Here is a 19,856-nt window from a genome sequence, read left to right as displayed (position 1 = left end):
TGGAGAAGCTTGGATTTGTGAAGAGAGGTTCTGCCCATAGCTGTATCATTATAACCCGGGGGAGTGCTTTGCTTAGTAATGCCTGGAATGTTACAGTGCACCAACAGGCACCACCTAGGAATTACTTGCTGCAGAACGACATTTCACAAGAAACCAACATCACATGCCAACAAATGATGCTAGAGCTCTTTATTTTCCGGTGTGTCTTCACTATGTTAAGTAAACATTTTGGTATATTATACCATAAATTTATGAGAGCATAAGTCTTTTCTTTTATTTGATTGTGAATGTAATTTTAAATTTCTCATTGATTAAAATAATTGTGTGCTCTCAAATGTTAATGCTAGCTTCTCAGGTGGTAGACAAAACATTTGAAATTTGGTGACTCTGTTGAACATGGAGATACACTGACCAGAACCCCCTTCAAGGAAGGATTTGTTGACTGAGCTGTCAACCCTTTCAGGGACTACCTCCATCACAGAGAGTCTCCTGGGCCAAGGTTATGGTCTTCCAGAGGAGAGAAGGCATACTTATATCCAGTCATTGCTCTCTATCTCCCTCCATCAGAACAGGAGGATAAAGGCCTGGCCATTCTGGTCCAATGAGGGACAACTCTAAGGAGCAAAACTCACTCCAGAGCTCTGTACTGGGTAGGCTGAAGTTTGTCAGTCCTGAACTGCAGCTCTCCTCCTTCTGCCCAATCCCACTCTTGAACCTCCCCTTCCACAGGTGCCGATCCCTAATAAATATCCTGCTTGACAAATTCCATCTCAGCATCTGACTTTTGAGAACTGAGCCTGCAATGGTGACTTTTACATATTTTATTGGCCTGGAAAAGGGAAGAAGTGCATTATTTCTGGATCTAAGCAGTCTAGTCTCATATCATGGTCCATAATACCTAAGGGTTCAAGTCAATGTTTCTGCTTCTTTTAAATGCATAGTTTAATAAATACATACAAGCACCTACTATGTGTCAGACAATATGCTAAATTCTGGAGATATAAAAATTAAAAAGTTGTAGCCTTGCCTTTAGTATGTGTATAAGCTAGAGAGGGTGAGAGATTACTGTAATAAATGCCATGAAGACATATAGAGATAATCCACAAATCTTGGATGCTTGGTTTTAAGGCTGCCATTTTAAAATAAAAGGATATGACTTTTAATAATAGCATTAGCTTATGCACAGTACTTTCATAGATGCTATCTCATTTGGTTTTCAAACTATCCTCACGAAGTAAGTTAATGATTACAAAAGTTTCAGATGAAGAAACCGAAGGTCATCTTCTGACTTCAAGTCTATGTCTCCTTTGTTATTCCAAAACATTTTCTTTTTACTAAAGGATGTGGACAGAAGAAAAGAACCATCAAATCATTTTGTGTTGATATCTGTCAGTTCTTGTTAGCAAACTATGATCATAGAATGTGAGGAGCTGGTTGACACAAAGTATACAGGGCTTTGACTCAATAGGCCTTTATTGATTATTATTCTAATGTGAGTTTCTGAAGAAAATAAATGCATTCCAAAAATATATGGAAAGCCAAAGCCTTGCTTATGAGTTTAAAACCCTATCATATTTAGCTGTAATACTTTTAACACCTTCAATATCCTAGTGTCATACACAAATGTTAACTTGGATGCTTTATTTGAAAATTGTTGGGAGTTGGACATGGCTCTCTAGAAGCAGTTTGATTTTTTTGGCATGTCATTGCCATTGTCATCATCATCATCATCATCATTTACAGCTTACAATGTGGCAGACATTTTGCTTAGTATTTTCCTTGCTTTATCTCATTCAATTCTCCCAACAGACCTTGAGGTAAACATTAATACCACTTTATGAATAAAGTGCTTTGCTTCCTAATTACTCAGAAGTTTTCTTCATTATCCTTTAAGTCATCACCAAAACTAATATTGCCATTGTGATCACAAAGCACATATAAAGTATCTGTGTATACATATGTGCTATGGAAATAAATTTTAAGAGGTAAATATCTCCCTATAAGAGCTGAAATTCTAGATTCTGCTTGTTGAATTAAATAACTAAATTCCTAACAATGTGTTCTCTTCAATCTTAGGTCTACTCTAGCAATATGGTTTTTCCCATAATCTTAACATATCTAATTATTTCTCTTGTTGCATTGGAGGGTATCTTTCTCTTTCCCATATTAGGCATCATAACACAGTTTATGATTCATGACTTTTTAGATAGCCATTGTTGAAAGAAGCATGAGACACCACAGGACTAACAGAATCACTGGTCTGAAAGGAATGTGGAGGGCATGTGGTCCAACTCTGTCATTCTATACAGGTTTTCAATCCTCTGTCTCTTCACTTCCCAAACATATCTTATCCCATTGGCCAATGCTGGGTTCTTGGTTCTTTTGCCTGACAGTTTCCTATGGACAACATAAAAGGATTCTTCACTGTTGTTATCGAAACCAACATTCTATGAATTTCTCTGTTTTCCCACTTTTACCTACTAATTAATTGAGTTCAACCCACATATTGTCATATGTAAAGAGCATGAACTCTGGGGCTAGACTGCCTGAGTTACGCTTCTCTGTTGTTAGTAGCCATGTGATTTTCGCCACGTTATTTGGCCTCACTGTGCCTCGGATTCCACATCTGTAAGATGGAACTCTTCTGAGGATTAAATGAGTTAATACATGATGTATAGAGACCTAGAACCATGCCTGGCACCGAGTAAGCACTCATATGTATTACCTATTGTTCCCACTATGTATTCCTAGTTTGAACAAGTTGTAACTTCTCAAATATAGTTTTTGGTTAGGCTGAATGTTATTCTTACCCATATTTCTTTTTGATTTCTTGTTATATTACTCTACAATAAAAAGTTTTCATTTTTTCTTTTAAAATTACAGTACTAAGCTGATAGAAATGAATCAGTTATTGGCATTCTATAGCTTAATTTTTAGCTTGTGTATTCTGCCTTAAAATTATATTCATACTAATGGCAACACCTATTAGATAATTTTATTTGTCCTCTTACATACCTGAACTGGGCTTAGATTGAAACAAGTAAAGCAATGAAATGTGCAAGTTTTCTAGCATTTTTTTCTGGGAAATAAATTCACTTTTAAATAGATTTACAGACTTCTCTTCCTCCCATCATCCAGTTATTCTCAGAAACACTGCTTCCCACCCCCAGCCCCCACCCTTTTAGCAATCTCTCTTTCAGGTATGAATTACAGAGCCTATTCTGAAGTATGTACTGAGTAGTGGCCTGCTGGAAGAACCTCATGAAGGTAAACCTCATAGTTAATTTTAAGTACAGGAATACCAGAGAGTCAGAGACTGTGTTCTACCCCAAGGAAGGGAGGATTTTAATAAATAGTACATGTTAAAAGATCAAAGTCATTATATTACTTTCCATTTTTCCAAAATAGTACAACTATTGATTAACACAATTTATACATTTTCCCCAAACAGCACAATTATTGGCTAGCACAGTTTAATTCAACAAAATCTTTTATCTCTTACATTAATTCCAGTTTTTCCAAAACAGCATCCATTTTTACAGAGCCAGAACCTCCTGGAACAAGGCTTAGGTTTGAACCAAGGGTAGAATATCAAATTAAAATAGGAAAATTACAATACTATATTGTCAAAGTCAGTGCTGTTTAATAGAAATGTAATGTGAGACACATATGTCATTTAAAATTTCCTAGTAGCCATATTAAAAAAGTAAAACGAAAAAGGTAAAATTAATTTTAACAATACATTTTACCTAATCCAGTATACCCCAAATATTAACATTTCCACATGTATTCAATTTGAAAAGTCAAAGTCATTAATGAGATATTTTACATTCTTTTTTTTTTCTGTGAAGTCTTTGAAACTGGGTGTGTATTTTACAGTCACAGCACATACTAATTCAAATTATGTATTACTTTTGAGATTTCATGGATCTACCAAAATCCCTGAGAAAACAAAGGCCGATATGATGGAAAAGTCTAAGAAAAAGGACAAGAGACTTATTGCTAACAATGCTTTGCACAGTAATCCCCTAGGAGTCTGGAAACTTTATTGCACCCCTCACTTTGCCACCCATGGATTTGGTCCAGAAAAAATCAGCTACATGCTTTCTACCTCTCAGTTTCTTAGATCAGATTGTGAAGGTCTTTTCCCGTATCCTGAATATTCTTTCTACACACATGCAGACACAAACATAAACAAACACACTCTGATAACTGTTCTTATCATAAAGGGGCATTTAAATAAAGGTCTTTTTCCATTGTATTTTGTCCATCAAGAGACCTTATAGTTTTACTTATCAGGTTTCTCCATTTTTCCTTTTCTTCTTCTCAAGGATTGTGAATGGGTAATTTTTTTATATAAGTGATTAAAAATTGGAGTAAACATTAAAATACTGTTTTGACCAATCTCAGAGCAAAGCTACCTTTATTATATTACAAAGGGTTGAATTGGTGATAATGCATCATTCATTTTGAAAATAAAAACAAATTTAATATGGAATACTCCATAAAAAACATGATACATCTCTCTTTTTCTTTTCCTCCCACCTCATTCTTCCTTTCTCTTCCATTCTAATATAGGTCCCAAAGAGCAGAAGGGATTGGGGTTCCTTTGGTGTGCATGTATCAGTCATCTTTTTGCTTTTGTGCTTTCAAGCCCTGGATATATGTTAGGGGTATTTGAGAAGAAAAGAGAGATAGGAGGGTTTAGGCAGAGCACTCATCCACAATTATGTTCTTAGTTGCAGGGCCATCAAAGGAAAATTTCAAATACCCTGGTGGCAAAAGCCACTTGCGCTAAAAGCAGAAGCAGGATTATGCAGGGGAATGGCAGGGCCAATGGCAGATACTCAGGAAGCACTGAGCCGAGAGGGCAGTTTGTGAGACAAAAAAAGGCCCTGGGCTGTAATGTCAGAAGGACCTGGCAAACATTTGCTGTGTCTGAAACTCTGAATCTATTGCTGGGACCTGTGCTGATGCTCAAGAACCTTAAGCCTTTCTTTGAGCTCTATGCTGTGTCAAACAGAAAAGTTTGATTTTGAGATATTAGCCAATGAAGTCACTCATGAAATATTGGCTATGCATCAGGCATTTTGCTAAGCAGTATCTAACTTACACTTTTCAACAATGTCAAAGGCATTAGTTGTTTGCCCCATTGACAGATATGGAAACCAAAGTTTAGCGAGGTTGAACGATTTGCCCAGAGTCACACAGCAAGTAAGGGGAAGAGGCCAAATTTGAACACCAGGTCTCTCTACATACTAAGTTTAAGATTCTGTTTTCTTCTGCTCCATCCACCATCCCTCCCCATACCCACCTGGATTTGACCCTCACAAAAGGCACATTCTCAATGGATTACTTCATCAAAGGACTTGGGTCAGGATCAAAATTCAATCTGTTTTCATAACCTCCTAGAACCCAAGTCTTTTTAAGACCTATTTTGAAAAGGTCCTTAGAACCATTCCAGCTCTTAGGGAATCTGGGGACACCAGCTAACCACTAGGGCCCTTGTAAACAGCCCATGGAAATTTTAGGTCAGAATTTCCTTGGTCTTGAATCCAAAGGATTCAAGTGAAACTTGGATGGGCTTAAGAACTCCATAACAGAGACCTGCCTGGATCATTTAATTTAGCAATCTGCAATAATATGAAATTGAAGTAAGGGACCAGGCCATCATATCACCTTCCCAGAACCTGAGACAATGCTAAAGCATTGGATTTTAGAAAAGGAAAGACCATTAGAGGTATTCTAGTTGACCACCCTTGTTTTATGGATAAGAGGGTCAGAGAGGTTAAGGTCACAAACCTAGCAAACAGCAAAACAGGACTGGAAGGACTTCCTGGAAGATGGTGGAATAGGTGAGGTGGAACAAACTTCTCCATGAAATAAACTAGAGAAGGGCTGGAGTATGCCAAGGACAGCAGTTTAAGGGTCTGAGAGGCCATAGAGAGACTTCTATAATACATGGTGGGGACTTGGATAAAAAAGTGGAGAAACTGTGTCTCAAAGGACAGGATGAGCTTATTCAGCTGGGACTGCCACCGGGGCTGGCAGCAGTGAGACATAGCCGAGCACAGGAGGGAGCAGCTCTCTACGTTCCATGCACCCATCCCAGCAATCAGCTGGGGAGATAATCCTCCACAGCCACATGGACAGGAGCTCGCATGAGGGAATTTGGGAGGCAGTGGACCAGTCTTGATTGCACTTACTCTCCCCACACAGAAGTCCATGGTGTGCATGGGCAAGAGGCAGGGATAGGCAATGGCAACACACAGAAGCACCAGGAACCCCTCCCACACCCCTGAGGTTCATGGGCACACAGCAGACAGGGAGTGGGGCATGTTTGAGCTGGAGGATAAGACACGCAGACCCATAGTGTTAGAGTGATCCACTTGGAGGCCCAGGAATCGCCAGACACATGGTACCCTTAAGCAGAGTCCCTGCAAAACTGCACAGGGCCCACATGGTACCTCCAGAGCAGGCAGCCACCAGTGCACATGGAGAACTGGTGTTCTGATTGGATTTCCACCCAGTTTGGACACCATCCAGTGAACAGGAGAAGTTGGGGGAAAGCTGGCTGGAGGGTGAAAAGTGGCTCAAGAGCTCCATCTGCTGGGAAGACAGGGAAAGTGCACTCCAGCAAGCTGTAGATCTGCCAAATTATATATATAAATGCTCAAATAATCCTGCATTTCCCAAAATAATCTTATCAAGATAAGCAAATGCTCTGAAGCCAACAGAAAATCATAAAGCACCTGAAGAAACAAGAAGATATGGGCAAGCCAAATGAACAAATTAAAAAGCCAGAAAAGACACAAAATTTGGAGGAATTAATTTAAGAAGTACACACAAATTTCCAAAACAGCTTCAATGAGATGGGTAAAGACATAAAGGACATAAAGAAGAGTCTAGAAGAGCATAAAGAAGAATTTGAAAGAATAAATTAAAAAAAATAGCAGATCTTATGGAAATAAAAGATACTGTTGATCAAATTAAAAATATACTAGAGACACACAACCACAGATTTTAAGAGGAATAAAAAAATGATACATAAGCTACAGGGCAGGGAAATTGAATGTGAACACCAAAAGAACAAGTGGTGAAAAAAATAAAAAAATTTGAAATGGATCGCAGGGAAATGATGGACAACATGAAGCACACAAATATAAGTATCATTGGTGTCCCAGAAGGAGAAGAGAAAAGGGCTAGGAAGAGTATTTTAAGAAAGAGTTGGGTAAAACTTTCCAACCCTCCTAAAAGACATAAATATGCAAATCAGAGATGCCCAACGAACTCCAAATAGAATAAATTCAAATAAACCTACTCTGAAAGCAGCAAGAGAGAAACGATTCACCACATGCAAGGGAAACCACCTAAGACTAAGTACTGACTACTCAGCTGGCACCATAGAGGTGAGAATGCAGTGGTATGACATATTTAAGATTCTGAAAGAGAAAAATTGCCAGCTAAGAATTCTTTATCCAGTAAAGCTCTCCTTCAAAATTGAGGGAGAGTTTAAAACTTTCACAGACAAACAAATGCTGGGAAAATGTGTTAACAAGAGACCTGTCCTGCAAGAAATATTAAAGGGAGTGCTATCAGCTGAGAAAAAAGGAAGGAGAGAGAGGTCTGGAGAAGGGCACAAAACTGAAGAGCATTAGTAAGGGTAACTTAAAGGAAAAAAAGAGAGAGGAGATCTGACAACTGAAAACCAAAGGACAAGATGGTTGGTTCAAGAATTGCCTTCATAGTAATAAAATGGAATGTGAATGGATTAAACTCCCCAATTAAAAGATACAGATTGGCAAAATGGATTAAAAAGTATGCTCCATCAATATGCTGTTTACAAGAGACTCATCTTAGACCCAGTGACACAAGCATATTGAAGGTGAAAGGATAGAAAAAAATATTCCACTCAAGCTGCTGCCAAAAGAAAGCAGGGGTAGCAAGACTAATATCAAACAAAATAGACTTTAAATACAAAGATATCATAGAAGACAAAGAAAGACAGTATATATTAATAGCAGGGATAGTTCTCAAAGAAGAAATAACAATCACAAATGTTTATGCACCCAATCAAGGTACTCCAAAGTACATGAGACAAACATTGGCAAAACTGAAGGGAGAAATAGACATATCTACAATAATAGTGAGAGACTTTAATACACCACTCTCTTCTATAGATAGAACAACCAGACAGAGGACCAATAAGGAAATTGAGAACCTAAACAATGTGATAAATGAATTTGACTTAATAGACATATATAGAACATTACATCACAAATTACCCAGATATACATTCTTTTCCAGTGCTCATGGAACATTCTCCAGGATAGATCATATGCTGGGGCACAAAACAAGCCTCAATAAATTTAAAAAGATTGAAATTATTCAAATCACATTCTCTGACCATAATGGAATGCAACTAGAGATCAATAACCAGCAAAAGAATCAGAACATTCACAAATATTTGGAGGTTAAACAACACACTCCTAAACAAACAGTGGGTCAAAGAAGGAATTGCAAGAGAAAATGGTAAATAACTAGAGATAAATGAAAATGAAAACACAACATATCAAAACCTATGGGATACAGCAAAGGCAGTGCTGAGGGGGAGATTTATAGCTCTACATGCATATATTAAAAAGGAAGAAAGAACTAAAATCAAAGACCTAACTGAACAACTGAAGAAACTAGAGAATGATCAGCAAACTAACCCTAAAGCAAGAAGAAGAAAAGAAATAACAAATATTAAAGCAGAAATAAATGATATGGAGTACAAAAAAACAATAGGATAATAAAATGAAAACCTGGTTCTTTGAGAAGATCAACAAGATTGACAAACCCTTAGCTAGACTGACAAAGTAAAAAAGAGAGAAGACCCAAATAAACAAAATCAGAAATGAGAAGGGGGATATTACTGTGGATCCTGAAGAAATTTTAAAAAAATCCTAAGAGTATGCTATGAACTACTATATGCCAACAAACTAGATAACTTAGAGGAAATGGACAATTTCCTGGAAACACATGAACAGCCTAGTCTAACATGAGAAGAAATAGAAGACCTCAACAAACCAATCACAAGTAAGAGATCCAATCAGTCATCAAAAAGCTTCTTACAGATAAAAGCCCAGGGCCAGATGGCTTCACAGCAGAATTTTAACAAACTTTCCAAAAAGAACTGACACAAATCCTGCTCAAACTCTTTCAAAATATTGAAGAAAAAGGAACACTACTTAATTCATTTTATGAAACTAACATCACTCTAATAACAAAACCAGATAAAGGTACTACAAGAAAAGAAAACTACAGGCCAATCTCCCTAATGAATAAAGGTGCAAAAATTCTGAACAAAATACTTGCAAATAGAACCCAAAGATACATTAAAAGAGTCATACACCATGTCTAAGTGGGGTTCATCCCAGACACGGAAGGATGATTCAACATAAGAAAATCAATCAATGTAATACACCACATTAACAAATCAAAAGGGAAAAATCAAATGATGATCTCAATAGATGCAGAAAAAGCATTCAACAAAATTCAGCATCCTTTTTTGATAAAAACACTTCAAAAGGTAGGAATTGAAAGAAACTTCCTCAATATGATAAAGAGCATATATGAAAAACCCACAGCCAGTATAGTACCCAATGGTGAGAGACTGAAAGGCTTCCACCTAAGATGGGAATGAGACAAGGATGTCCGCTGGCACTACTGTTTTCAACATTGTGCTAGAAGTTCTAGTCAGAGCAACCCAGCAAGACAAAGAAACAAAAGGCATCCAAATGGGAAAGGAAGAAGTAAAACTGTCATTATTTGTAGATGATATGATCATGTATTTGGAAAATCCTGAGAAATCAATGACAAAGCTCCTTTAGCTAATAAACAAATTCAGCAAAGTGTCGGGATACAAGATTAATGCACAAAAGTCAGTAATGTTCCTATACAGCAGAAATGACCAAACTGAAGAGACACAAGAAAAAAATCCATTTACAATAGCAACAAAAATAGTCAAGTACATAGGAATAAACTTATACAAGGATGTAAAAGACTTCTACACAGAAAATTACAAAACTTTATTAAAAGAAATCAAAGAGGTGGAAAAATATTCCATGTTCATGGATAGGATGGTTAAACATTGTTAATATGCACAGACATGTTAATGAGCGTGAACTTAAAGGTATGGGAATGGACTGGGGTGATGATTGTTCATTAATGGGATTATAAGTATCAGAGCTGCATTGAAAGCAAACATGATTGAAAGAGTTTGTTTAAAGGTATGTATCTCACAAGTGCTTGCATGATCTACTTCTAAGGTATGACACTGGTACAAAGAGTTAACAACATAATGGTATATGGGAAAAACTACATATTGCATATTATAGACTATATTTAATAGGAATATCTTACCAGTACCACACTAATACTAGGGATAAATAAACAGGGGCTGATAAGAGCTTTGGGGTGTTTTGAGTTATGATAATTGTTTAAAATTTGAGAGTGATGATTGTGCAACTAAGTGAAGACAATGTGAGACATTGATTGTTTATCTTGGGCAGAATATGTGTAATGTGAAATTAGGAACCCCCTACTTAATGAGTCAAGCCCTTGATCTTGAGGCTTGCTCTTGTGGAACTTATGGCTGTAAAGGGGAGGCTAAAGCCTACCTATAATTATGCCTAGGAGTCACCTCCAGAGAACCTCTTTTGTTGCGCAGATGTGGCCTTTCTCTCACTAAGCCCAATTTTGCAAATAAATTCATTACCACCACTCCCCCCGCCATGTGGGAAATGACTCCTGGGGTGCTAAATCTCCCTTGTGATGTGAGACACAACTCCCAGGAATGAGCCTGGCCTTGGCATTGAGTGTTTGAGAATAGCTTTTTAACCAAAAGGGGGAAAAGAAAGGTAGCAAAATAAGGTTTCAGTGGAGAGTTGAGAGGCTATCCTGGAGGTTACTCTTATGCAAGCTCCAGCTAGATATTCCAAATGCCCACAGTACACCAAGCCCTAACCAACAGTAGTCCTGAAAACCCTAAAGAATAGCTAGGTCCCTATCTGAGACTCTGTAGATGTTTCACTCAATAAATTTACTTTTCAGAAACAAATCCCAAGAGTGTTCCTATGCCAGTTAAGTCCCAAAACCTAGAGGCAGCAGCCTCTCCAAGAACATCATCCAGATGCACCCCCATTCTCCATAACGTTGACACCCCTTTTCAATATGAACAAGTTAGGGTGGTCACTGACCAGATACCCCTGAAGATTGAGACAGTGATGAAACGAGAGGGAGGGGTAGCAACTAACAAGATAAGATTTAACAATGGATTACAAATACTGAATCTTTACATAAATAATTTTTTTTTGGTTTCTAGGGTACCAGAGTAGCTAGAAGGAAATAACTGACATAATGGAACAGTAACATGCTTTGAAATTTGCTCTATACCTACTAGTTAAATTATACTTTGAAAGTTACCACATTTCTGTATATATGTTATATTTCACAATAAGGAAATAACTGAAATGTGGAATAGTAACCCATAACATTCTTTGAAATTTGTTCTATAATTTCTTGTTAAATCGTACTTTGAAAGTTATCACCTTTCTGTATACGTATGCTATACTTCACAATAATACTTCACAATAAGGAAATAACTGAAATGGTGGAACTCTAACCCATAACATTCTTTGAAATTTGCTCTCTAACTACTTGTTAAATCATACTTTGAAAGATATCAGTTTTCTCTCTATATATTTCACAATAAAAAATGTTAAAAAAGAAAAAGGAAAACAGTACCGGAGCCTGAATCTCTAGGTCCCAGGCCTATGACTGTCAGATGCCTGCCCTGCCCTTTCCCCACACTCATTGCCAACTTCAGATTGTGTCCACTGGCTGAGTGAATTTCCTGAGCTGGAGAATGAAAGGGCATCTACATGGGGAAACTGGCTCATGCAGCTTCTGATGAACATGGCCTAGTGTTTTACGTCTTTAAACAGACAAGCATTACAGATAGCATTCACCTCCCCAGGAATATAATAATCACATAGCATGCGATAATTGTTTACTGCTTCATTCCTGGTAGGCAATTGTTTTCAGTGTCAGACCCCAGAAGAATTATATCACCATAGCAAACAGCATTTTGAGGACTATTCACGCTGGAAAGAGATTTGGTCTGTAGCCTTTAGATGGTGCTAATGTTCTACTATAACACAGAGTCTGCAAAATACTCCCTCTACTAAGAATGGGGTTTTTGGAAACGACCTCAAGAGGCTAGCTACATTTCAAAACCCCTATGCCAGGCCCTGGAAAGACACCCAAAAATATGTTTGATGCATCATTATAAAAATAAATTTCTGGGCCTGAATAACATACCAAATTATTCTGGGCAAGTCTCATGCTATCCATGCAATCAGTCAATACTTTAAATGTGAATAGATGTCCTCATAATTTGTGGCTTTCTGCAGTAACTGAGGCCTGTGGAAATCTTGGGTCATAATGCCTGATTTTATAGCTAGATTTTGTGATGGAGCCATTCATTTTGTCACATGATTTTCTTCAGGAAAGCCTCTTTATTCACTTAAGAAAGAAATGAAACCAAGCATTAGTCATTATTTTTCTTGCTCTGAAAAGAGGGGTGGTGAAAAATACATCATACCATAGCAACCTTTCTGCAGCAGGCTTTTATGTCTTATTTCTTCTCTTTTCCACACATTGTGAGTTCTTAAGGCTCTATTTGTTTCCTAGTCCTGCCAAAAGAGACAATGCTTTACCTTCCAGTTTTTCTTTGCCAATGCAGAGGGTGACAGACTATGTCACAGTTGCATTGAGAAGCCCTGGACGTTATCGAGGTTTTCTATGCAAGAAGAAAAGTAACTTGTTTTCCATTCACATGGGTAGTTCTGAACACATAGGAGCTGACATGGGTTCCTTAAGTGGGATGCCACACTTAATGCATATACGTGGTGCTTGTGGGTGTGTGTGATTAGAGAAGAAAGACTGGGGAGGGGGTGAAGATCAGGAAGGAGGCGAAGTTCCCATTCAGATATTTAGTGAGAAAAGGGTTCAAGAGTGCCGCGACACTATTATTCTGAAGTTTGGAATTCTATCATAGTGGAAAAAAAATAAATTTGCCCAAAATGATTATGTAAGGGGCAGAATTAGATCCAAAGGGATGGAAATTGTGCTGGTTTGAATGCATTATGTCCCCCAGAAAAAGCCATATTCTTTGATGCAATCCTGTGGGGAAGGCATATTAGTGGAGATTAAGTTGGAATGTTTGGATTAGGTTGTTTGCGTGGAAATGAGCCCCACCCAACTTTAGGTGATAACTCTGGTGAGATAATTTCCATGGAGGCATGGCCCCACCCATTCAGGGTGGGCCTTGATCAGTGGAGCCATATAAATGAGCTGACAAACAGAAGGAACTCAGTGCAGCTGTGAGCAACATTTTGAAGTGCAGCTGAGAGTGACATTTTGAAGAGGAGCTACAGCCAAGAGGGACACTTTGAAGAATGCACAGAAGCTGAGAGTAGCTGCAGATGAGAGACAGTTTGAAGACGGCTGTTGAAAGCAGACTCTTGCTCCGGAGAAGCTAAGAGAGGACAAACACCCCAAGAGCAACTAAGAGTGACATTATTGAGGAACTGCAGCCTAGAGAGGAATGTCCTGGGAGAAAGCCATTTTGAAACCAGAACTTTGGAGCAGACACCAGCCACATGCCTTCCCAGCTAACAGAGGTTTTCCAGACACCATTGGCCATCCTCCAGTGAAGGTATCCGATTGCTGATGTGTTACTTTGGACATTTTATGGCCTTAAGACTGTAACTGTGTAACCAAATAAACCCCCTTTTATAAAAGCCAATTCATCTCTGGTGTTTTGCATTCTGGCAGCATTAGCAAACTAGAACAGAAATCTTTAGAAGAGGGATTTTGATTCAATTTCAGCAACGATTTCTATTTTTTTTAACAGTTTAAAAATTTTTTAATTTGAAAATAATTTCAAAGTTACAAAAGAGTTGCCAGAAAAGTACAAAGAATGCCCATGAACTGTTCATCTAGATTCCTCAATTGCTAATATTTTGCTACATTTGATTTACTACTCTATCTATTGTTTTTTTCCTGAACCATTTGAGCATAAATGGCACCATAATATCCTTCTATTCTTAAATATTTCATTTTGTATTTCTTAAAACTAAGGACATTTTCTTACATAACCACAGAAAAATGATCATATATGGAAATTTCACATTGATAAAACATCATTATCCAATATATACTCCATACTTAAAGTTCACCATTTGTCCTAATAATGTCCTCTCTAGCAATAATTTTACCTCTGATCCAGAATCCACTAAGATACATTACTGGTCAAATTACTAAGTAAGAGCTTATTAAGATTTAGGATTTTCAGAAATGAAATGGACTGCCACTGCAAATTTCAAATATCAGCTCCGCAAATAGGGGGATACATGCTTGAGGTGTGTGGCAGAACAAATGACCTACTTAAATAAATAACTTAAATAAAAGACCCTTCCCTTATGGTTAGAGCTTTTTGTATTCTGTGTACAACATTTTGCCTACCCCCAAATCATAAAGATATTCTCCTATGTCTTCTTTAGAAGCTTTCTGGTTCTAGGCTTTACCTTTAGATTTATACTTCACCCTGAATGTATTTTTGTCAATGGAGTGAAGTAGGGGTTTAGGTTCATAATTTTTTTCTTTCTATTCAGATCATTCAGTTCCATTTGTGTAAAAGATTAGAGCCCAGCTAATCCTTAGGTACCTTTCAGAGATGAAGAGATTTGGCCAAAATGTTGCACCCAGATATATAGCTGGGCACAGAGGGCATCACATTGAGAGGGAGAATTCACATGAAGGGAAGTGGGATTGCATATTTTGGCTTGAAAGTCCATGATTTGGAATTGGTTCTAGGGGTCTGAGGTGTGACCTGTGGTCTTTGCGCTGTTTGCTGCTCCAGAAAACACTCATCAGTGGCCTGGTCCAGTGGTAAGTTACCACTTGGGGGAGGTTGTTTCTGCCCAAGGAGCAGCCCCTGAGTGCCCAGAAGTGCCCCCAAAGGGAGTAATTATGTAGGTGTGAATTCCAACAGGAGGCTGTGCAAATCTGTTTCATGGGGATGGGATGGGATATAGTGTGTGTGGGGGGATATGGGGGATGGCTTAGTTGGAGGTGGTTACCCAAGGGAGACATTCAAGCTGGGACTTGAAGGATGAATTAGGAGACAGTTCTAACATGGGGGGGAGGGGGTTGGTGGAGGAGCTAGCATCCAGCAATAGGCAGCCTCAGAGACTGGGGTGTGGGAAGTGAGGCACAGGGATGGAGGAATATTGAGGTGAGAAGGAAAGGAAGGCAGGGGCAGACTTGCCTCTCCACGGCCTTTGAGCTGGGCTAGAAGTTTAGACTTGATTTTAGGTGCATTGTGAAGCTGTTGAAAGATTTTAAGTATCAGTGACTTTTCTGTCCAAAGAGCTTCCAAGCACAGAAAAAATATTCTTGCAATTATTTTCATCTTACTATCTAATTCATTAAAATAATAAATATAAAACTCTATATTTTCTTAAGCTTTTAAGCTCAATTCATAGGTTATATTTATAAACTTAGTGATTTTTGTATATGGAAAAACAATCATATTAATTGGTTGCTTGATTATGTTCAATTAATTCATAAATTCTTCTAAGTATTTAATACTGGTTCCATACTTAATTAATCAAATTAATCTTAGATATTTCAAACTACATTTACAAATGTAATATATTTGATTCTCTTGCTTTACACAGGCAGACTCACAAATCTAAGAGGAAAATTTTCCTAAACACTTTTGCACTCTAATAAATTTGGTTGATCAAATTCTCTTAAACATGTCAAGAATCTTAAAAAAAAAGACACCTGCTTGGAGTAGTGCAATACTTCAACACTTTTATAAACACAATGTACCCCACGGTGTACTTGTTTTTGATATCTTCCTGGTGTTACTAATTTATTTAGTCAAGCAAAGGGAAGAAATTTGCCATCCCAGTTCAGCTGAGATTTCTCAGTCAGAAATTTGATCTCTCAGTGACATTCAGGATGTGACACAGGCTACTGGTCATGGAAAGTCTGACCAGAAGGTTCACAGGTCCTGGGGGCCCCACCCAGAAGAAATAGGCGATGTTGGAAAGGACTCCTTTTTACAGTCAGCTTTCGTCTGTCATGTCACCTGCATCAGGGACTTAACTAATCACACAAATTTCAGGTTTTATGACACAGTATAGTTTAGCATGTTTTTTTATCTGAAATGATTTGTCTGACATTAGTGGGTTCCCTTTCCAGGTCCTCTGGTTTGTAAATCCCTTTTGCATAACCACTGGCAGTGCTCTACATTAAGGCCTATTATGTTATATAAAAATAGAATTTTGAACCCCATACTCTGGCCTCAGTTGCATCCTTTGTCTCTTTTCTCTTTCTAATTCTCATATACTTCATGGATCACTATTCTGTATTGCTTTATTCATTTATTCATGAAACAAATAATTATTGAGTGCCTAATATGTGCCTTGCATTGTTTAGGTGCTGGGGATACACCAGAGAACAAAACTGACAAAAATTCCTGTCCTCATGGAGCTTTTATTCTAGTAGGGAGACAGAAAACAAATGATACAAATAATAAATAAATTACTTGTATAGTACGTTAGAAGGTAAAAAACAAATGCAAGTCAGGGTTGGGAGTGTTGGCTCGGTTGCGAGAGCAATTTTAAATAAGATAGAAAGGGTAGGCTTCTCTGAGAAGGGAGCATTTGAGTGAAGGCTTGCCATTTGTTAATGGAGTGACATGATCATATCTGAAGATGAAGGCCATGGCTCTGCTGGCTACATCTGCCATCAGTCAATGGTTGGTGGAGGGTGTAATAGGAGAAACAGTAGTAGAGAGAGAAGGGACAATATGTAACTTACTGATGAGGTGAAGCATTTAGATGCATAAAGAGATGCCCTGTCAGCGAGCTGCTCTGCACATTCTGCAGGGCATGGGTTGCTGGCTCTTAGAAGCACTGTGCTGGGTTGAACAGGGATGGCAGTTCTCAACCCATAAATGGTAGTGGAAACCTTCTAAATGAACAAACTTAAGAGGGGAAACTAGGAACATCCACATTTAAGGGACAAGTAGAAAAGTGGGAAACAAGGAAGTCAAGGTTGGAGAGGATCCAGGAGGTAGTCAGCAGTGCCACCCATCCAAATGAGACAATTGGGAGAAGGAGTTTGTTTAGATGGCACAATAAGAAAGTCTTTGACAACCCTGGGCAGAGACATTCCATCAAAGTGCAGAGGAATGAGGTCTTAGATTGCCAGAGGTAAGGGTGAAGTTATGGCTACTGGAGGCCGCAGAAATGGAGACAGTGAGAGAAGTTTACTGTGCTTTTTCCAGCTTCCTGAGCAGAGAAGCAGAAAGGGTCCTGACTGGCAAACTCCCGTGACCTGCTCTACACAGACATCGTGAGCATCATCACTCTGAACAGGACCCATTGACCTCATACCTATTGTTCTCTACTAGCCTCAACTTGAAGCCCTATTCTTTCTTTTAAACAGCATTTGTTGTCTTACATCAATTTGCATGGTCAAGAAAACTGTCCTTCGTCCCTTCAGGGTAATTGCTGCAAGGAGGAAGGAAGTGCAAGAGTCCTGCTGTTTTGTCAAATGTTTGCATGCTTTCATGATCACTTTCTAGTACCTAAATTTTGCCTGTGGCATCTTTAAAACACATTTCCATATTTTTATTGATAGAATTCACTTCTAACTTTCTCTTTTTAGCCATTTCTGTTAAAACCTCTTTTTATTCTCTTTTTAAAGTAAATTACTCTAAATAACAATAGGGGCTTAGAGCTGTATTTTTTTTTTATCTGAAAACATTTCTGAGGAAATTCAACCATGGCACCATGGGAATCCTTTTATTCATCTGATTTATTTAATTTATACATTTTTTTTTTCTTTTTTGTCAGATTCTGCTTCTAGAAGACTGCATTGAAGATCAGAATATTAATATGCTAAATACTTGTCATTTGCTTCCAGTGTATAGTTTAATAGGATAACAATACTTGTCTGGAAATACGTGAGTTTTTATGTCATCATGTGGTGTCTTGTTCTACCACACCACCATGTGATGCTAAACAATCAAAGATTTTCAAAGCATGCCTGTTAATGTCTTGTATGGGATGCTGCACTGTATGTGGCATAAGCAATGAAAGGAGTATGGTCCTTCTCTCCTATGAGTAATACAAAGTAACATTTGTAGATTGCTCTGTGGTTTATATGTGTTATCATGGACATTATCTCACTAGACTTGCAAAATAACTTTGTGGCATAAGAAGGGAGTTATTATTATTATCATTATTTATCAACTGCATTTTACTGAAAGGAATTCTGGGACGGTAGTGGTGCTGGTAGCAGCATAGCGTTTGAATCTCCCCAAGAAAAAATACAGAGTGACTAAGATAATAAAGCTTGAAATATCTACAACAAGACCAAGTGGCAAAGAATCCTCACAAACCCCCAAATACAAGCAGATTGGAGACACACTACACTACCAATAGCTAGTATAGAATCAGTCACTGTGCATGAGCAAGCAGAGAAAAAGAATGGGAACTTTTGATGACCTTAAGAAACTGATAACTCAAAAATTGCCCATAGATTTCCTTAAAAGAACAAACAACTCCTAAGCTTGGAAAGCTCAAGGGGTCAGTCAATTTTAGAACAGCCAAAATTAGAAGGGTTATTTTCAGGTACCAACATGGGCACCATGTTAAGATAGGATCTTGATGGAGCAGTGTGGGCCTGAGAACTCTCAAAGCAGATAACCAATGGAAGCACCCTTCAGAACAAGTTCCTCAGGGGGTCTGCTGAGAACAGAGTTCAAACTGACCAGAAGCTTCCCTAAAGGAAAAAGAAAGAAAAGCAAAAAGAGGAGAGTAATAGAGCCAGCAGAGCTTCAGAAGGAATTCAAAAAAATCTTCTGGTAATCCACCAGAAGAGTCAACATCAAGACATATTCTAATAAAACTATTGGACTTTAAAGTTAAAAAAAAATCGTTTCATTATCCAGGCAAGAAGACCATGCCATTGATAAGAAAAATAAATCAGAGTGACATCAGACTATTTGAAAACAACCTTTATGGCAGAGAACAATGGAGTTATCCTATTTATGATACTAAAGGAAAGAAAATGTGAGTCAAAGTTTTTATTAGAAGCCAAGCTGACATATGGAGGTTAAAGGCAAACTGTTGTGAATCTACAAGCACTTGGGGAACATTATTCCTATGATCACTTTCTGAGAAATTGACTAGAAAATAAGCTTCAGAAAACAAAGAAATGATCTAAGAGAAAAATCATGGTTATATGGGACACAGTATGGTACGTAATGGTTATGTGCTGTGACAATATAAATATATAGTATTCAAATAATGGAATGTGAAAGGGAAGAGTAAATAGAAAGTAGGATAAATGTGTTGATTGCCTTATTGGGATCAAAAGGATACTACTTCAAAATTAGATACTGTGGAAAAGTGGAGGACGAAAGGGTTCACAAGCTAATTTCAATATTATTCATGGAAGGCACTATAAAAAAAAGAAGAGAATAAGGGTATTTACAAAGGCATTAGTATATATGTAACTGTACTAGTTCTCCATTGCTGCTGTAACAAATAATAACCGATCTAGTGACTTAACCAATACAAATTTATTATCTTACAATTCCGGAAGTCAGAAGTCTGAAATGGGTATCACTGAGCTAAAATCAGAGTGTTGGTAGAGCTGCATTCCTGTCTGGAGGCTCTAGAGAAGAATCCGTTGCCTTATCTTTTCCAGCTTCTACAAGT

Source organism: Choloepus didactylus, chromosome X (assembly GCF_015220235.1).
Source record: "Choloepus didactylus isolate mChoDid1 chromosome X, mChoDid1.pri, whole genome shotgun sequence".
In the NCBI taxonomy this organism is placed as follows: Eukaryota; Metazoa; Chordata; class Mammalia; order Pilosa; family Megalonychidae; genus Choloepus; species Choloepus didactylus.
This window is presented reverse-complemented; position numbering follows the sequence as displayed.